The sequence below is a fragment of the Cavia porcellus genome, unplaced genomic scaffold (assembly GCF_034190915.1).
Source record: "Cavia porcellus strain 051 isolate PalLab524CR breed Dunkin Hartley unplaced genomic scaffold, mCavPor4.1 scaffold_3, whole genome shotgun sequence".
In the NCBI taxonomy this organism is placed as follows: Eukaryota; Metazoa; Chordata; class Mammalia; order Rodentia; family Caviidae; genus Cavia; species Cavia porcellus.
The window spans coordinates 73,417,751-73,436,575 of NW_026947486.1; positions in this window are offsets into that span (position 1 = coordinate 73,417,751).

Consider the following 18,825-nt stretch of genomic DNA (forward strand, 5'->3'; position numbering starts at 1 on the left):
CAGTCAGTGCAGCATTTGTTATTGGTTGATTTCTTGAAGTTAGCCATTCTTTGAGGAGGGAGGTGGTATCTTAGTGTTGTTCTAATTTGCATTTCTTGAATGAACAATGATGTTGAATATTTTTTCGTATATTTGGTGTCATTTGAATTTTCTCATTTGAGAACTGTGAATTCATCTCAGATGCCCATTTTTGGATTAGGTCTTTCAATTTGGGGGACCTGATATTTTACTATTCTTTATACATTCTACATAAAAGTCCTGTATCTCAGGGACAATTGGCAAAAATCTTTTCCAAATATGTAGGTTTTCTTTATACTGTTGATAATTTATTTTACTGTGCAAAAACTTTCCAGTAAGATGAGATCCTAATTATTGATTCATTGCAATACTTCTTGTACAGTTTCTTTTTTGTTAATGAACTGTCTATCTATCCCAATATCCTTGAGCTTTCTACCTGTTTTGTTTTCTGGTAAGTTTAATGTTTCTGTCTTAGTATTTAGATCTTTGAACCGTTTGGATTTTAGTTAAGTGGATGATGATAGTCATGGATCTAGTTTAAATCTTTGGCATGTGAAAAGCCGGTTTCTCCAGCACCAAATTTTAAAGAGGCTATCTCTCTTCCACTGAACATTTGGATCCTTGTTCAAAGATAAAGTGGCAGAGTTTCTTTGTAGTTGTGTCTGTATCTTCTGTTATGTTCCTCTGATCCTCAGGTCTGCTTATTTGCCAGTACCATGCTGATTTTATGACAGCAGCTTTATAGTATAATTTTAGGTCAGGGATTGTGATGTCTCTATCTTGCCTTTGTTTTCCAGGATTGCCTTTGTTAATACAGGACTCTTCTAGTTACAGATGAATTTTAGGAGTGTTTTTTCTATATCTGTGATGTATATTACTGGTTACTTAATAGGAATTAAATTAAACCTGTATAAAAATTTTGGGAGTATGACTGCTTTCATGATTTTCTCTTCCTATCCATGAGCAGGCTATCTCCTTCTATTTTCGGATATCTTTCTTAAATTTTTTTCAGAGTACCATAATTTTCAGAGTATAATTATTTTACTTCCTTTGTTAGATTGACTCCTAAGTATTTCATTTTTTGGAGGTTACTGTAGAGAGTGTGCCTTCCCTAATTCTTCTTTCAGTAAGTTTGTTGTTTTTGTACAGGAATTCTATTGACTTTTGAGTGATGATTTAGTATCCAACTACACCTTTGAATTTCCTCATTAAATCTAGAAGTCTGTTGGTGAAGGTTTGAAATCTTCTTATAGAGTATCATGTCATCTGCGACTAATGAAAATTTAAGTTTTTCCTTTGCTATCCTTGCTCCTTTTATTTCTCCCACTTGATAAATTGCTCTGGCTAATATTTTCAGAATATATTGAATAGGATTGTTGATAGTGAACATGCTTGTCTTGTTTCTGACTTTAGAATAAAATGTTCAGTTTTTGCCCATTTATTATAATGCTGACTGTTGCTTTGTCATATATTGCTTTTATCAGATTGAGCTAAAGATGATCTAATCTGATTTTCTCTAAGGGTTTAATGACGAATGAATGTTGGAATTTATCAAAAGCTTTTTCTGCATCTATTGAGATAATTATGTGCCTTTTGCTTTGGACATGTTAATATGCTATATTACATGTACTTACATAAGTTGAACCATTCCTAAATTCCTGGAATAAATCATAATTGGTCATGTTGTATAATCTTCTTAACAATTTGTTGATTTTTTGATAGCATTTTGTGGTTGATTTTTGCATTGATGTTCATTAGGGAAATTGATCTGTACATCTCATTTTGGTTGGGTCTTCCTCTGGTTTTGGTATTGGTGTAATACTTGCCTCTTGTTTGTGCTCTAATGTTTATAATTCCCCTCCCACTTTTTTGGGCTTTCTTTTTGATTTGTTTTTCTTTTTCTAGAAGTTTGAGGTGCAGCACTAGCTTGTTTAATTGTGTTCCATTTTCCTGATGTAAAAATTTAGCATTTTTTTTCCTCTGACAACTTCTTTCATTGTGTCACAACTACAAAGAAACTCAGCCAATTTATCTTTGAACAAGGATCCAAATGTTCAGTGGAAGAAAGATAGCCTCTTTAAAATTTGGTGCTGGAGAAACTGGCTTTTCACATGCCAAAGACTTAAACTAGACTCATGACTATCATCATCCACTTAACTAAATTTAGCGTATATTTTTCTCTGAGGACTTCTTTCATTGTGTCCCACTGGTTCCAATGAATTATATTTGGATTTGTGTTCAATTGTAGCCATTGTTTATTATCTTCTGTGACCCACTGCATTTTTAGGAGAGTATTATTTTATTTCCATGTATTTATGGGTGTTTTTTGTTTGAAATTCTTTTGTCATTAAATTCTAATTGCACTATGGCAGTGTAATATGCATGGAATAATTTCCTTTGTAATTATTTAAGCTTCTCCTATGGGCTAGTATATTGTCTATTTGAGAGAATTACCTATGTGTTTATGAGAAGAATGGGTATTTGGCTATTGTTGGATGGAACACTCTGTATGTATCTACCAGATTGAGTTGTTCACAAGCTTAATTTTTTGTTTTATTTCGTTGCTTATTTTTTGTCTGGCTCATCTGTCAGTTTGTAACAAATTGGTGTTAAGGTTTCTCATTATAGCTTTATTATTGCTTGATTGATTTTTGATGTCTATTAAGATTTGTCTTACATAGTTGATTGTTAACCTATTTGGTGCATATGTGTATTTATTATTGTAATTTCTTCATCTTAACATTTTCCCCTGACAAGTGATCTTCTTTATCATTTTTGATCATTATTGCCTTGAAATTCACATTATCTGCAAACAGAATCATTACCCCTGTTTTTTTTCTGGGTTCTTGTTACACGGAGTATTGCTTTTCCATCCCTTTAATTTTAGTCTATGAACTTACCTTTGAGTTGAATATGATTCTTGTATACAGCATATTGTTGCCTTATGTTTTTCTGCCAGTCAGTTTCTCTTGATTCATAAGCTGAGGTCATTTACATTGATAGTTGTAGCTGATATTATTGACTTATCTTTATCATCCTATATTTCTGTTGCTGTTAGTCTACTTTTTCTTGCTGTTTAAATGTTTTCCATTATTCTTTGTCATGGAAATATCTTATTTTTCCACTTATTTTGAAAGTTATTTTTGCAATGTACATCAGTATGGGTTGGAAGTTGTATTTTTCCAGGACTTGAAGTACTTCAGTCTAACCTTCTCTTGATTTGATGGTTTGTGTTGTGAAATGTGTCATGATTCTTTCAGGTTTTCCTTCATAGATGATCTGTTTCTTTTGTCTGACAGTTTTTATTATTCATTTCTTGTGCTGATTTTTTAAAATCTTACTTATTATATGTCTGGGTGAGGATTTATTTTGTGGCTAATTGGAGTTCTATATGTCTCATTTGACTGTACAGTGGATTCTTTTCCCAAGATTTAAATTTTCTATTATTTCTGTAAACAGTTTTCTTATGTCATTTATATTGACTCCTGCTGTTTCATTGGCACCTATCAGTGTTACATTGTTTCTCTTTGCATCATTTTGCAGCTGTTGATTTATTGTTTCCGGGTTTCTTGTTATTTTTAAGAGATATTTCTTTATGTGATGATTAGCTTTTATTCTGTCTTCAAGGTCTGAGAGTCTATCTTCAGTTTTTTATTCAAGCAGTTTTGTCAGCTTTAAATGGAATTTTTTATTTCCTGAATATTTCTTTGAGTTCATTTCATGTTTTTGATTTTTTTCTATGTTGTTCATACAACGTTTCCATTATTTTCTTATATTCCTCTATGTTTTACGTAGATCTTCTTTAGATACACACAACATTTCTTTCATAATGTTTGTCACTTCGTTTTTTACCTGCAAGATTATTTTCAATATGGTTTCATCTATAGCTTCATAGAGTTGTTTCTTTACAGACAAATCCAAGAGTGTGGTGCCAGGGCCTTACAGCTGGCTGGGTGGAATTCAGCACCTCTAGGATCCAGGTGACTAGGCAGAGTGTGCCCTTGGAGTGTGGCAGTACAACTAACAAAGCTTTCTATGAAGAGGAACTAGTAATGACTTCCTATGAGGAGGATAAGGATAAGGTCCAGGGAATTTCAGAGCCTGACATATCATTGATTGTCATCTAATACCTTGAACAGCTAATGAGGTATTGGCAGAAGGATGAGAAATGTACACACAACATTCAGATTTTACAATTACATAAGCACTCCCCTGTGCTGCTGTTAGAACATATAATGTCATTTGATTTTAGAAGACATCCCATCTCATTAATTTTATTTCTTCTTTATCAGAGTGACAGGCTGCTCTTTTATGAGTCTGGTGTTATTTAAGTCTCACTAAGTATAGTGAATTATAGCCTTGATACGTTACATCACATCTTCCAGTCTTACAGAAGGGATAAAGATAGAGGCCAAGTGATCATACCAGCAAAAAACACTTCTGCATCATCGATGTTATAGGTGGGGTAAATTTGCAGGTTTTTCAATTTTTTGACACCTCTGTTGTGTAGCCATGCAAATCCTAATGTGCAACTTATTCACTGAGGGGCTATCCAGGGCCACAAATAGGTCCCACAAGACCAATGAATGCTGTTGAGGCCTTCCATCTAATTCCTGGGTGTTTTAACCATTCTGTTGCAAACCAATCATTAGCTTGCAAAATTACTGAGTGTACAGACTTGTGAACAGTTTTTTTTTTTTTTTTTTAATAGCATTTGTGTTAGGAGTCAGCACCATTTGCAGACTTCCGGGAAAAAGAACGAGAAGTCACCAAGGAGCAGGAGCAGGCCCTCCTTGCAAATTGGAACCATGCATAGGCTACTAGGGGTCAGCTGGATGCCAATCCCTTTCTGGCATGTGGGCTGGGAAACAAGAGCCAACCCACTCACCAGTGTAAGTGACCAGCTGATCTAGTGGAACGTAGACTGCTATTCAGGTAGAATGCAATTTAATGCTTATATTGTTTAATAATTCACTGACTTTACAGGTTTAAAGAAGTAGTCTAATATTCTATTCAGAGGATGGCAATATGCAGTGTAGCATCTATGGGGAATCACCTATGGAGGGAGATGGTCACTGTTGATTCCTTATTGTCTTGAAGTTCTGTATTATGTTCATTGTTTTGTTGGGTTAGATATTTTTCTGTTTTGTTTGACTTTATTATATCCAGTTTCATGGTCAGCTGTTTCAAAGATAAGCAAATGTATTATGATAGCTATTTTGGATTTACTATTATCTTGTTTTAAGTCCTTTATTGCATTCATTGTTTTGATTTTGTTGGTTGTGTATTCTGTTCTATTCAGTTAGATTTTGACTATGTCTGAAGGTACCTGCAGATATTTGGAAATAGCAGGTGGCATTATGTTATCCATTGATGATTTTCTACTGATTTGAAGTTGCATGCCACTTACACTGGTGTGTTTTGATTGGCTTTACTCTATTTTATTTTGCTTGGTTTTATTCTCTTTAAAATAAGAAAAAATCATTTGTGTTGTATTCTGTATATTTACTGCAATTATGCTTATATTTTTCTTTTTCATGTTATCTATCAGCTGTTGAATCAATTTTTCACATTATTGCTTTCTTTTGCTTTAAGTATGTTTGGACTTCTAAGGCACCATTGTATTATAGCTCTGAAATTCTTTTTTCACACTAGTTTCTTCTTCTGTCTATACTTCAATATAATTTTTAATCTCCTGGATTTTTGGTTGAAACCTTTGCATTGGCTCTAATTCATTGTTTTACAGGTCATTAATGATTTGTATCATTTTGGTTAGATCATGTGGATTTTTTTAGCATCTCTGAAATGCTATGTTGGATATTACTTACACTATCTGTTTAGTTATATATATCTCCTATGTTCTCACTGAGTACATCTTTTTTTTATTATTTAAGAGGAAAAAGAGAAAAACACAAAACAAAACAAAGCGGTGTAAGGGTACACGTAATACAGAACTACAACCTTTACCGTTATTCTTTCAAGTAATTCAGGCATGGAAGTTACACTATTTTGTCCCTAGGTACCCCTTGGTTTGGTTTTTGGGAGTTGGGAATTTTGAAAGGCACTTTGTTTCCATATCTTCTCATGTATCTATTTTTCTGTGTTTTTTTTGTTTGTTTGTGGTGAGATTTGTGTATGGCCTTTGTTGTGTAAAGCCTTTGTTGACAGTAAAATTATCTCTTTAACTGCTTTTCAGTGATATATTGTTTGGCTAACTATAGTATTTTCCTTCAGCTATAAGATCTAACAACCTTGGTTAAATTTTGAAAGGATGATGATGTGTAATTAGTACAACAACTGAGTTTTCTGTGAATTTAATACCACAATGGTAATCTGATTTTTGGATTTGAGATAAATAGCAACAATAATTCAGTCTTCATAATATCAAGCAAAGCAACTATAATAGTTCCATACATGAAAAATTTGTTGTTATTATAGCATAATAACCAATTCTGTACCACCTTTAGGTCTAGATATGAAATCTAAAAAAATCTTGAAAAAGTCAGATATTGACTTGCAGCTAATATGTACAAAATGTGACAAGTATAACACTGCTAATGGTATAAAAGGATTCAACTGTAATTTTATAGAGGTAAGCATCAAAAGATTGATTAAAGTTTATCATTTAAGCTAAATATAGCTTAAATCCATCAGGAATCTCTTTCAAGACTGACCATGGTTCCCTTACAATAGCTGTCTTTAATGACTGTCTCTCACTGTGTCAGGGTGGGAATGTGATACCTGAAGTCATGAATTAAAGACATTCCACAGCTGCTTTGAATCCTGCCATTCAAAGAAATCAACTCCTTCCTAGAATGGCTTCTGACCAATCACTCTCCCCAAGATTTATCTTTTTTTTTTTTTGTCTTTTCCATTTTTATTGGACCAGGGATCGAACTCACGACCACCTGCTTGCCAGGCAGGTGCTTATGCCGCTGAGCTAAACCCCCAGCCCCTCCAAGATTTATCTTTAGCACTTGGACTGGAGTTGCTTATCAACTGTTATCTTTGAAGAACTTATTTAGGAGTACAACTTCACACTAATCCTGGAGGTCACAAGTTCTCGTAAATTACACTTTGGCATTTCTTCCCAAAACCTCTGGAGTTCAGAGGTTTCCCCTTTTCTCTGTAGATTCTTTCTCACTTTTCCACAAGTTACATGTCAGAAGCTGGTGAGAAAGTGAAGATTTTCATTTCCTTTTATCACATTATGTTCTCTATCTTCAATTCTTTATAGGTTTGAATTTTCCTGTCAGTTTCCACCTGGTTCCTGGGGGATCAACTTCTCTGTGTTTTTTCTTTCTCAAATTGTTGTTTTCCAATATTTAGATTATGAATCTTGGAGAAGTTGAATTGTGGTTTATCACTTTGCCATTTTAATGGGGGTCATTACTTGATTTTTTACAATAAGAGATTCTATGACAACAGCTTCCAGTGAAGACAGGGCATATACACTCACCAATGTCAACCCTGGGCACACGTCCCACACTTCAGACATAAATGTTTACAAAACTTTCCTTGGAAAACTCTATAAGTATAAGGCTCCATAGACAAACACTAGATTTTAGTGACCAGAGACCTGTGCAGATGTACAAGTTCTGTCTATTCTAATAATAGTATCTAATTCATAGGGCTGGTATAAGGATCAACTTCATCCAGGAAGACTTCTCTGAGTCTTCCAAATAACTCGAAATTATGTATCCTGGCACTGCCTTGTAGTCTTTTGCATTGCAGTGTTGCTATTCTTCTTGATTCCCCCATACCAGAATCCTTCATGATTCTACAATGTATTATTGTTCTCATTGGTGAGACAAAGTATCCAACACCCAAATTTAAAAGAGGAAAGGTTCATTTAGGCTACAATTTATAAAGGTTTCAATCCATAATCACTTGGAATCATGGTAGTGTGTCTTAGCAGAGAAGTAACAAATCATGATGGTGGAAGACAACAGAAACAGTAAGAGCAAATAAGGAGAAAGAAGCCTCTTTTCCTCCTTTTTTTTTTTTTTTTTGCAAAATATCCTCCTTAGGGTGGGTGTAGCATCCTTAGTCCCAGCATTGCACTAGGAATCCTTCACAAACTCTAAATTCAGCCACCTCCAAAAAATCCAGACCCCTGGACCACATTAGGCTTTGGGAGGCAACTAGTCATAAAACATAGAAGTCCCCAAAATCTGCCCCCATGCCTGTATGAGGCCTGGGGGAGCATCCAAAAGCAAACCATAACATCATGACATTGGGCTTATGTCTTTTTCTCATTGTGGTTAACATTTTTCCCTGCTGGTCCAAGAGTTGACCCATCTACTCTAGTCACCTGCAGGAGATCTCTCTGACACTCCATCCAGCCTTGGAACCACCTGATTATGGTTTGAAACCTCCATAAACTGTGAGATAAATTAAAATTCCATTCCTTAATTTGAAGTATCAGGTATTTTTGTCTCATCAATGACAGAAAACTAACCCAGACAGAATTTGGTTCCAGACAAATGGTGTCATTGTTGTGAATGCACTTGATCATTGGGATCTGGATCCTTTGCAGTTGGCTTGGTGGAAGAGATTAGAAAAGCTAAAATACACCAGCTGAAAGAGTAGAGCTGGAGTCCTTTAGATATTCTGTATGGGAAATTCTAGTCAGAGTTCAGAAAACAAAGATGCTAGAAATCCTGCCAGTAAAGACCAGGCCCAGGAGGTTTCTGTCAGGTAGAAAGACTGCATGGGCTACTGCACACCAGATGACATGCATCATGTCTTGGCAAAACGTCTGCCTGCATTTTGCTTATATCCAGAACTTGAGACTGAGATTAAGGAGGGCACACTAATTAAACTAGAAGAAATTTCAAGGTAGTCTAATGTTGAAGCAGTGACATAGAGGAGACTTAGGGTTTGGACTTTTCAGCAATGCTGAAACTGTTAGGAGTTTAGAAACTATTAGAAGTGGACTAAATGCCTTTTGCATAAAGGCATGTGAATGAGAATTTGTGGGACAAGGGGTGGAATTATATGGTTTGTGTCTGGATGTCCCCTCAAATTCTCATGCAGTTATAGGGCAAGGCTATGTGGAAGTGGCTACATCTAGAGTTTGTGACTTATTCATTGTGTATTGCTGGAATTTGGGAGTGTGAGTCCTAAATCCACACTAGGGTGGGGAACCTACATACAATATAAGGAAGGAAAAGAGGCTTGCCTTTCATTTTTGCTGTTTTCTGCTACCATGAATTGACATCACTTTGCTACGCCACCCTGAATTGGAGCCAAATGATTGTGTACTGAAGCCTCCCCAAATTGAGCTAAATAAATTTTTGTCTCTTAATTTTATCATAAGGAGTTTTTTTTTTAGCAATGAGAAATAAGTAACCAAGACACACCACCTCCAGACTTTTTCTTCCTTTAATAGTGTTGTACTACTTTATACACCAGTACTCAGTTCTTTCAGTTACCTTTGGGTTGCTGGTGCACTGAAGTTGAGCTAGTACTTGTCACACATTCATGAGTTTCCCCTATCCAGTTGTTTTATCACTGTTGATTTGTGGCATATCTTGAAGTCAGATATTGAGGAGACACCTACATTGCTCTTGTACATGGCTACTTTTGCTATTCAGGATGTTTTTGATTCCATAGGAATTTTAGGTTTTTTTCTCTAGTTTTCTGTAGAATGTATTGATATTTTGATATGGATTGAATTAAAATTGTGCTTTAGTTTGGAGAGTATTACTGTTTTGACAACATTGTAATAAGAGACATCTCTATTTTCTGATATGTTCTTCGATATTTCTTTTTCAGAGAACTGCAAATTCCATTGCAAGTGTCTTTCAGTTGGTTGACTAAGTTAATTTCTAAGTATTGAATATTTCTTGATGCTATTGTGAATGGTATTGTTTTCCTGACTTATTTCTTTGAGAGTAGATTATTGATATACACGAATGCCATTGATTTTTGTGTGCTGATTTTGTGTCCTAATACATTGCTGATATTAGTTAATTATAGCAGTTTTTGTGGCCTGCTTGGGATTTCTATGTTGAGTAACATGATATCTGTAAATAATGATAACTGTATTTCTTTTTCCCTATATATCTATTTTCATTTATTTCTCATGGCTCATTGGTCTCACTAAGGTTTTGAGTACCGTGTTTTCAAAACTGAGGAGATAGGCCCACAGCCACCTGGGTTTGGCCTTGTGAGCTGAAAGTAAATGCAGCAACTTCCATCCAGTGGAGAAGCTTTGGTGGATTGCTCCAAGACTGATAGGTCCTTGCCCAGTTTCCCACATCACGTATGGATGCACTGGAAGGTCCCTCAGAGCCACCCAATCACCCCTGAGTGGTCTGCAGTGGTTTGCACTCTGGCTTGTGAACCAAAAGGGAACATAGTGATTTCCAGCCCATGGGAAAGCATTGGTGCAAGCTCTGAGACTGTTAGGGCCCCACCAAACATCCTACATTACCATAGGCTACAACAGAAGGTCCTTCAAGGCCTATTTGGGCCACACCCAATGATGCCTGATGGACCTGCAGACAACTGTGCTCCACCTCTCAAGCTAAAAGTGCATGTAGTGATTTCCATCCCACAGGGAAGCCTTGGTGCATTGCTTAGAGACTGTTAGGGCCACACCTGGTTACCCCAATTGGCTGGGAGTCACCTGGTAAGGTCTGTCTAAGGAACTTTATTCCACTGGTAAAACTCTGTGCAATAGGGTTAGATATTCTCAACCCTAAAAAACAACAGGGCCCCTGCTTTGGCTTCCTTAAGAGAATATAAGAAAATGACAAAATGAAAGAGCAAAATACAATATTAAAACTCCAGACCATCCTGAGCAAGCATAGGAGATACAGACATTGAAGACAACTTATGCCATACACCTAAAACTCCTGAAAAGACAACAATTGAAGTAAAGAAAAACTCTGGGAAGCTATAAAAGAACTCAGATCAGAAATAATCTCCCAGGTAAAAGAAGAAATGATAAATGTAAAGAAAGAAATGCTGAACACATTTAAAGAAGACATAGTTAAAAAAAACTAAAGGAACATTTTAAAAAGATAGAAACCTTGAATGAACAATACAAGAAACAAACAGAATGCATGAAACAGATTCAAAGAGATAGAACAAAATAAAAAATTCTATCAAAAGTTGGCAAAACTCCCTCAGTGAAAGTGAAGATAGATATTCAAACCTTGGAGACAATATTACAGCTAGTGAACAGGAAAAGAAAGTTCTTTCAAAAAAACACAGAATCAGGAAATAATTCAACAGCTGCAAGATGATGTGAATAAAAATAACATAAGATTGTTACTATAAAGAAACAGAAGGTGACAACACAAATAATATTGAAACACTATTTAGAGAAAGAATAAATGAAAATTTCAGAAAACATAAAAATAAAAACTGATATACAAATAAGTGAAGAATATAGAACTGCAAATAGCTATAACAAAAACAAAACTACACCAACACATATAATAATCAAAATCCTGGAAATCCAAAATAAATACAGAATATTAAAAGCTGTGAGAGAAGAGACAGATCACTTACAAAGGAAAGCCTATCAGAATCACAGCAAACTTTACCACACAAACAATGAAGTCAAAAAGAGAATGAAGTATTTCAGGTCATAAAGGAAAATGACTTCCAACCCAGACTGATGTACCCTGAAAAACTGTCTTTCAAAATGGATGGAGAAAAAAGATACTTCCACAACAAAAACAGTGGAACAATTTTATGACCACTAAACCAACACTGCAAAGAATACTGAATGACATTCTGGGTAGATATAGGAAAAAATTACTAAGCAAGGCAAACAATTAAACAAAGCAGAAAGATAAAGAATCAACAGCAGGAAGATAACATGTCAAAAATAAAAGAATACATATTAGTTAGGACCATTAATGTAAATGGCCTCAATTTAACAATTAAAAGAAACAGACTGAATAATGTATAAAGAAACAACACCCAACCATATGCTGTATACAATAAACCCATCTAACCCAAAAGGCAACTCAGACTGAAAGTCATAGGATGGAAAACAGTAATTCATGCATCAAGGGAAAAAAGCAGTGGTAGCTATTCTGTTTTCAGAAAATGAACTTCAAACTAAGAATGATCAAAAGAGATAAAGAAGTTCACTACATACTAAGTAGGTGAAAATTTCAAGAGGAAGAGATGACAATCTTAAACACATATCCACCAAATTCAGAAGCATCCAGCTATAGAAAACAAATATTAACAGAAATGAAAATTCAAATAAACAATAACACAAATATAATGGGAAACCCTAAGACCCCACTGACACAATGAGACAGATTAACTAGACAGAAAATCAGCAAAGAAATAACAGAGCTGAATTACACCTCTGAATAAATGGACTTGGACATATTCAAAGTGTTCCACCCAACAACATCACAATATACATCCTTCTCAGCATCACATGGGATGTTATCTAAAACAAACTAGACCATAGAACATGCTTATGTAAGTGTACAAGAACTGAAATTATGCCAGGCATATTATTGGATCATAGTGCCATGAAACTAGAAATTAATAACAAAAGAAACTGCAAAAACTCCACAATCACGATGAATTCCCACATCAGGAAAACAGAATGAACACAAATAAGGAAGCTGATGCTACAACTCAAACATCTAGACAAAGAGCAAATCAAGCCCAAAGCCAAAAGTAGGGAAGAAATTGTAAAGATCAGAGTAGAAATCAATGCAACAGAGTCGAAGAAAATAATACAGAAAATCAATGAATCAGAGTTGCTTCTCTGAAAACTGGAATAAAATTCATAAGCCCCTAAACAACCTTATTTTAAAGAAAGGAAAGAAAAAACTCAAGTTCATGCAATAAGGAATTAAAAGGGTGAAATCAATATAGATCCTGTAGAAATAAAGAAGATCATCAATAACTATTTCAAAATCCTCTACTCCCACAGACTTTATAACAGAAAAAAAAAATAGACAGATTTCTAGAAACATATGAATTACCAAATCAGGATCAAGAAGAAGTAAAGCTGCTTAATAACCCAATTAAAATTAAGGAAATTGAAGATGTTATTAAAACCTTCCCAATAAAGAAAAGCCCAGGTCCAGATGGATTCACTATGGAATTATACAAGAAATTCCAAGTCTTAGTGCTGACCCTCTTCAAAATCTTCAATGAAATTGAAATGGAAGCAGTTCTCCCTAACTCATTCCTGTAATCAAGTTTTACTCTAATTATAAAACACGAATAAGAACCAACCAAAAAGGAGAACTACAGACCAATCTCTCCAATGAACACAGATGCAAAAATTCTTTATAAAATAGTGGCAAACAGAATGCTGCAAATCATCAAGAAGATTATACACCATGATGAGCTGGGACTTATCTCAGGAATGCAGGGAAGCTTCAACATATGCAAATCAATAAATGTAATCCACCATATCAATAGAGCCAAAAATGAGAAGCACATGATCATTTCTATAGATGCAGGAAAAGATTTTGATAAGGTGTGCCACTCATTCATGGTAAGAAAATTGGAATAGATGGTCTTTGTCTCAATCTGACAAAAGTCATCTATGACAAACCAACGGCCAGCATCATATTAAATGCCCAAAAACTGAAAGCATTTCCTGTAAAATCAGGAAAAAGACAAGGATGTGCATTATCACTATCATTATCACTCTTATTCATTATAGTGCTTGAAATACTAGCCAGAGCAATCAGACAAGAGAGAGAAATAAAAGAAGGATAGGAAATGTACAAATTATATTATCATTGTTTGTATATGACTTGGTACTCAACATAGAAGACTCCCAACTCAATTGGAAAATTCCTAGGTATGATAACTAAATTGAGTAATGTAGTGGGATTACTCAAAACTGAAAAATAAATAGCATTTCTATATATAAACAACAAACTCACTGAGAGAGAAACAAGGGAAGCCCACTCTGCACAATAGCATCCAAAAACACTTAAACACTTAGGAATCCATTTAACAAAAGAAGTAAGAGACATATTAAGGGAAATTATAATACCCTGAAAAAGGTAATTTAGGAGTATCTCGGAACAAGCCATTCCTTGTTCATGAATACGAAGAACAAATACTGTGAAAATGGTCTTTCTCCTACAACTGTTATACAGATTTAATGCAATTCCAGGCAAAACACCACTAGCATACCTCACAGATCTTGAGAAATCATTCCTAAAGTTCATTTGGAACCAGAAAAGACCTAGAATAATAAAGGCAATTCTGAACAACAAAGGCAAGGCAGGAGACATCACAATCCCTGACTTCAAGTCATTCTCTAATGCTACTGTAATAAAATAACAATGATACTGGAATAAAAATGACCCGAATATCAGTGGAATAAATTAGAAGATACAACTACAAACAAAATTAGCGAACTTATCTTTGACTATGGGGCCAAACTCGCTCAATGGAAAAAAGATAGGCTCTTTCAGTAATGCTGCTGGAAAAAACTGGCTCTCCATATGATGAATACTAAAAATAGACCCATGCTTATCTCCATGTACTAAATTAAAGTCAAACTCAAACAAAGATCTAAAAATTAAAATAGAAATACTAAATCTGCTGGAAGACAAAGTAGGTAGAAATCTTGAACACATAGGGATAGGTAGAAAATCCATGAGCAAAAGTCAAACTGCATAGGTAATATTTCTCAGAATCAATAACTGGGATTTCATCTTATTAAAAAGTATTTGCATGTCAAAAGAAGAGTAAAATTGGAACCCATGAATTTTGAAAAAATCTACATCAACTCTCCCTCAGACAAATAACTTCTGTCTACACAATATAAAGAATTAAAATATATCAGACTCATCAAAATCAAAGACCCCATCCATAAATGGGAATCTCAAAAGATCACACAGTTCCAAGATAAGGAAATACAAATGGCAAATAAATACATGACAAAATGTTCAACATCATTGGTCACTAGAGAAATGAAAATTAAAACCACACTGAGATTCCATCTCACTCTGGAAATAATGGCCAGGTTAAAGAAAACTATGAACACAAATGCTGGGGAGGGTGCATCAATAAATGAACTCTTCTGCACTGCTGGTGGGAGTGTATACTGGTGCAACTATGGTGAAGTTCAGTCTGGAGGTTCCTCAGAAAGCTGGGATTGGAAGTCCTATTTGATCCAGCTATTCTACTTCTGGGCATATTTCCAGAAGAACTGAAAACATCATATCACAGTGATACTTGTGCAACCAGGTTTATAACAGCACAATTTGTAATAGTCAAATCTTGGAAACAACTTAAATGCCCATCAACTGAGGAATGGATAAAAAAGACGTGGTATTTTATACAGTAGTGTACTACTCAGCTATAAAGAATGATCACATTGAGATATTTATAAGTAAATGGATGCAACTTGAGATCCTACTCACAAGTGAAATAAATCAAAATTATACATGTAAATACATCATTCTCTCCCTAGTTTAAGAAGTAGTAAGAGTGCATAAGATAAAAAAAAATCTTCAATAAATACAGAGAAATGGTTAAAATCTACTCAAAAGGGAAAATAATATCTCAGGGAAAAGGAGGAAAAAGAAAAAGTAAAGGAAAATAAAAAATATCTAAAATTGTATAAACACATTTAGGATAGCTAAGATCATTGTGCTACAAATTCTATAAGTTCATGGAACAAAATAGTTAACATTCATATGATTGGAACAATTTTGCATGTTAGTGTCTGGTGATCTCAGAAACTATTGAAGATCACTGTATAAAATAAAAACCTTAGTTATGTTCTTACCACCTTGTTTTGAAGGCCTATTTTGTTATTGTTTTGAGCTCTTTACTATTGTGATTTATTCATCTATTTTGTTTCTTGTTTGTCTAGTAATCTGTTTTGTTTTGTCTTACACTCTCTCTCAGAAATGAAAGATGTACATGTAGATGCTTATACATATGTAGAACTTCTAAACAGTTTATGAGATTTGATATTATATGTGATGAAATGAACAGCTATTTTGAAGAAAAACAGGAATTATGCTATCCATTTCTGATTTCCTATCATGATGATGTGAAATCCTGTAATGATTTTATTCTTTGTTTATAGTGGTTTTAGTCTGTTTTGTTACTGTTTAATTTCAACATAGATGAAGGCATGGACAGCTATTTTGAAGAGAACAAGAGACCTTACGGCAGTCATTGTTTATTTTCCTATTGTCTGTCTTGAAGGTCTGTGATACTTTCATTCCTCTGTTCTGATCAGTTTTATACTATTTTGTTTTGTATGAGTTCATTGTGTGTGAAGATATACACAACTACTTATAAGGAAACAAATTCTGTGTCACATTGTTTTTTTCTGATCTTTGTTCTGTTTTGTTGTGTTTAGTTATAGTTTCTTTAAAATGAAGATATCAAATAAATAAATAAAAATGAGATACTGTTTCTGACTTAAGAGAAAAATATTTCACTTTTTCCCCATTTAATATGATATCAATCATTTTTCTCAAAAAAAATTTCTGCACTTATCAGTAGTTCATGCATTTTTTCTTGCTCCTTTTATGTGGTGTATTGTATTTGATAATTCATTTACTTTGCAACCCTGTAATGGAATCTACTTGGTTGTAATTTATGAGCTGTTTGATTATACTTGCTTCTTATTTCCCAATGTATTATTGAGGGTATTTTTGTCTACATTCATTAAGTATAGAGGCCTGTAGTTTTCCTTTGTAACAGACTTTATCTAATTATGTGCTCAGAGTGATGCTGGTTTTCAGAGATGAATTTTGAAGAACTTCTTTCCTTTCAAATTCTTTCAATATTTTAATGTGTATTAGTTGTAAACATGCTTAAAGATTTGCAGAAATTTAGCAGAGTCCATCAGGTCATGTGCTGTTTTCAGTTACTAAATGTTTATAACTTTTTGAATTTCAATGCTTGTCATGCAATTATGTAAGCATTTTATAATTTCTTGGTTCATTCAGAGGAACTCATTATGTTTAGATATCTGTCCATTTCCTTTTGATGTTTCTATTTCCCAAATACAGCTCTTCATAGTAGTTACCAACTATCTTTTATGTTTCAGTGAATTCTAGAATGATTTTAACTACTACACTTTTACTTGTATTGGTGTTAGTTGTCTCTCTTTTTTTTGTTAAGTTAGTTGTTTATCTGCTTTGCTTGTTTATTAAAACATACAGCTATTCAATTTGTTGATTTGAATTTTTATTTTAATTTTTTATTAATTTCTACTCTGATCTTTATGGTTACCCTTCTTAAATATGTTTTGGAATTTGGAATTTTAATATCTAAAACTTATGATGAGATTAAGTATTTTAACTTCTGCTTTTGTAATGTGAGAAGTGATTTCAAGAAACTTCCCTACCAGGACTCCATTCATAAAGTCTTATATATTCAGATGTCTTGTACTAGCAATGCTATTCAATTCCAAAGAGTTCTTTTTTTTTTTTTTTTTTTTTTTTTCTGTCTTTTTCGTTTTTACCGGTACCGGGGATCGAACTCACAACCATCTGCTTGCAAGGCAGGTGCTTATGCTGCTGAGCTAAATCCCCAGCCCAAAGAGTTCTTTCTTGATTTCACACGTGACCCACTGGGTATTAAGGAGTGCAGTTTCTATGAATTTCTAAATTTTTTTTTGTTTTTTCTGTGATTGATTTCGTTTCATTGCACAATGATTTGATAATAAACAGGAAGTGATTTTCATTCATTAACATTAATTTAAACTGACTTTGTTGACGATTTTGTGATCTATTTTGGAGAAAGAACCATGTGTGTCTGAAAAGAATGTGAATATTTTTGGAGTAAAGTAGAGCCATCTCCAAATGTCTACTAAATTCACATACTCAAGGTTGTGGTGCAGCTTGGATGTTTATTGGCTTTTGGTTTTTGTTGATCTGTCACTTTGCAAAAGTAGGGTATTGAAGTCACCCACTATGACTGTATTATCCTGGCAAGCATAAGGTTGTGAGCTTGATTCCCAGTACCGAAAATAAATAAATAAATAAATAAATGTAGATTGTAGGAGAATAACAATGATAAGTATGTTGTGTATTGTTACCTCCAAAGTAGTTGCTTATATTAAAAGATATAGATGTGAATAACTGATCAAACAATACAGGAGCAAACTATTCTTTTCAATGAACTAATAACTCTTAGTACTATAGCTATCTTAACTATGTTGTCTCTGTGTGTGTATATATACATACATATATATATATATATATTTTTTAATTTTCCTTCTTTTCTACTTTCCCTCACTCCAATTTCTCTTTCCTTTTTACAGTTCCTATTTCACAATATCTGCTGTATATTTTGGGTCTTAATTACTTTTTCAGCTTTTTACACTAGAGAGGAAACAAGATGTTTATACATGTGATTCTAATTTATTTCACTTATTAGTATTGTGTCAAGTTGCATCATTTTCCCTATAAAAGTCTCATTTATTTCTTTTATAACTGAGTAGTATTCCACTTTGTAGAAATGTCACTGTTTATTGGATTGTTATCTGTGTTCTTTCGAAGATTTAGCTTTACAAGTTGTGCGGCTATGAACTTGGGTGCCCATATATCAATGTGGCATGACTCCTTTAATTCTTTTGGGAAGATACCCAGGAGGTGAATCGCTGGATCAAATGAAATCTCTAACTCTAATTTTTTGAGGAATCTCCACAGTGATTTTCATAGTGGTTGAACCAGTCTAAATTCCCACAAACAGTACAGAAGTGCTCCCTTTATCCACAGTCACTTGAGATTATGTTATTGGTTGATTTCTTGATGACGGCCACTCTTACTGTGGTGAGATGGAATAACAATGCTTTAAGTTGCATCTCTCAAA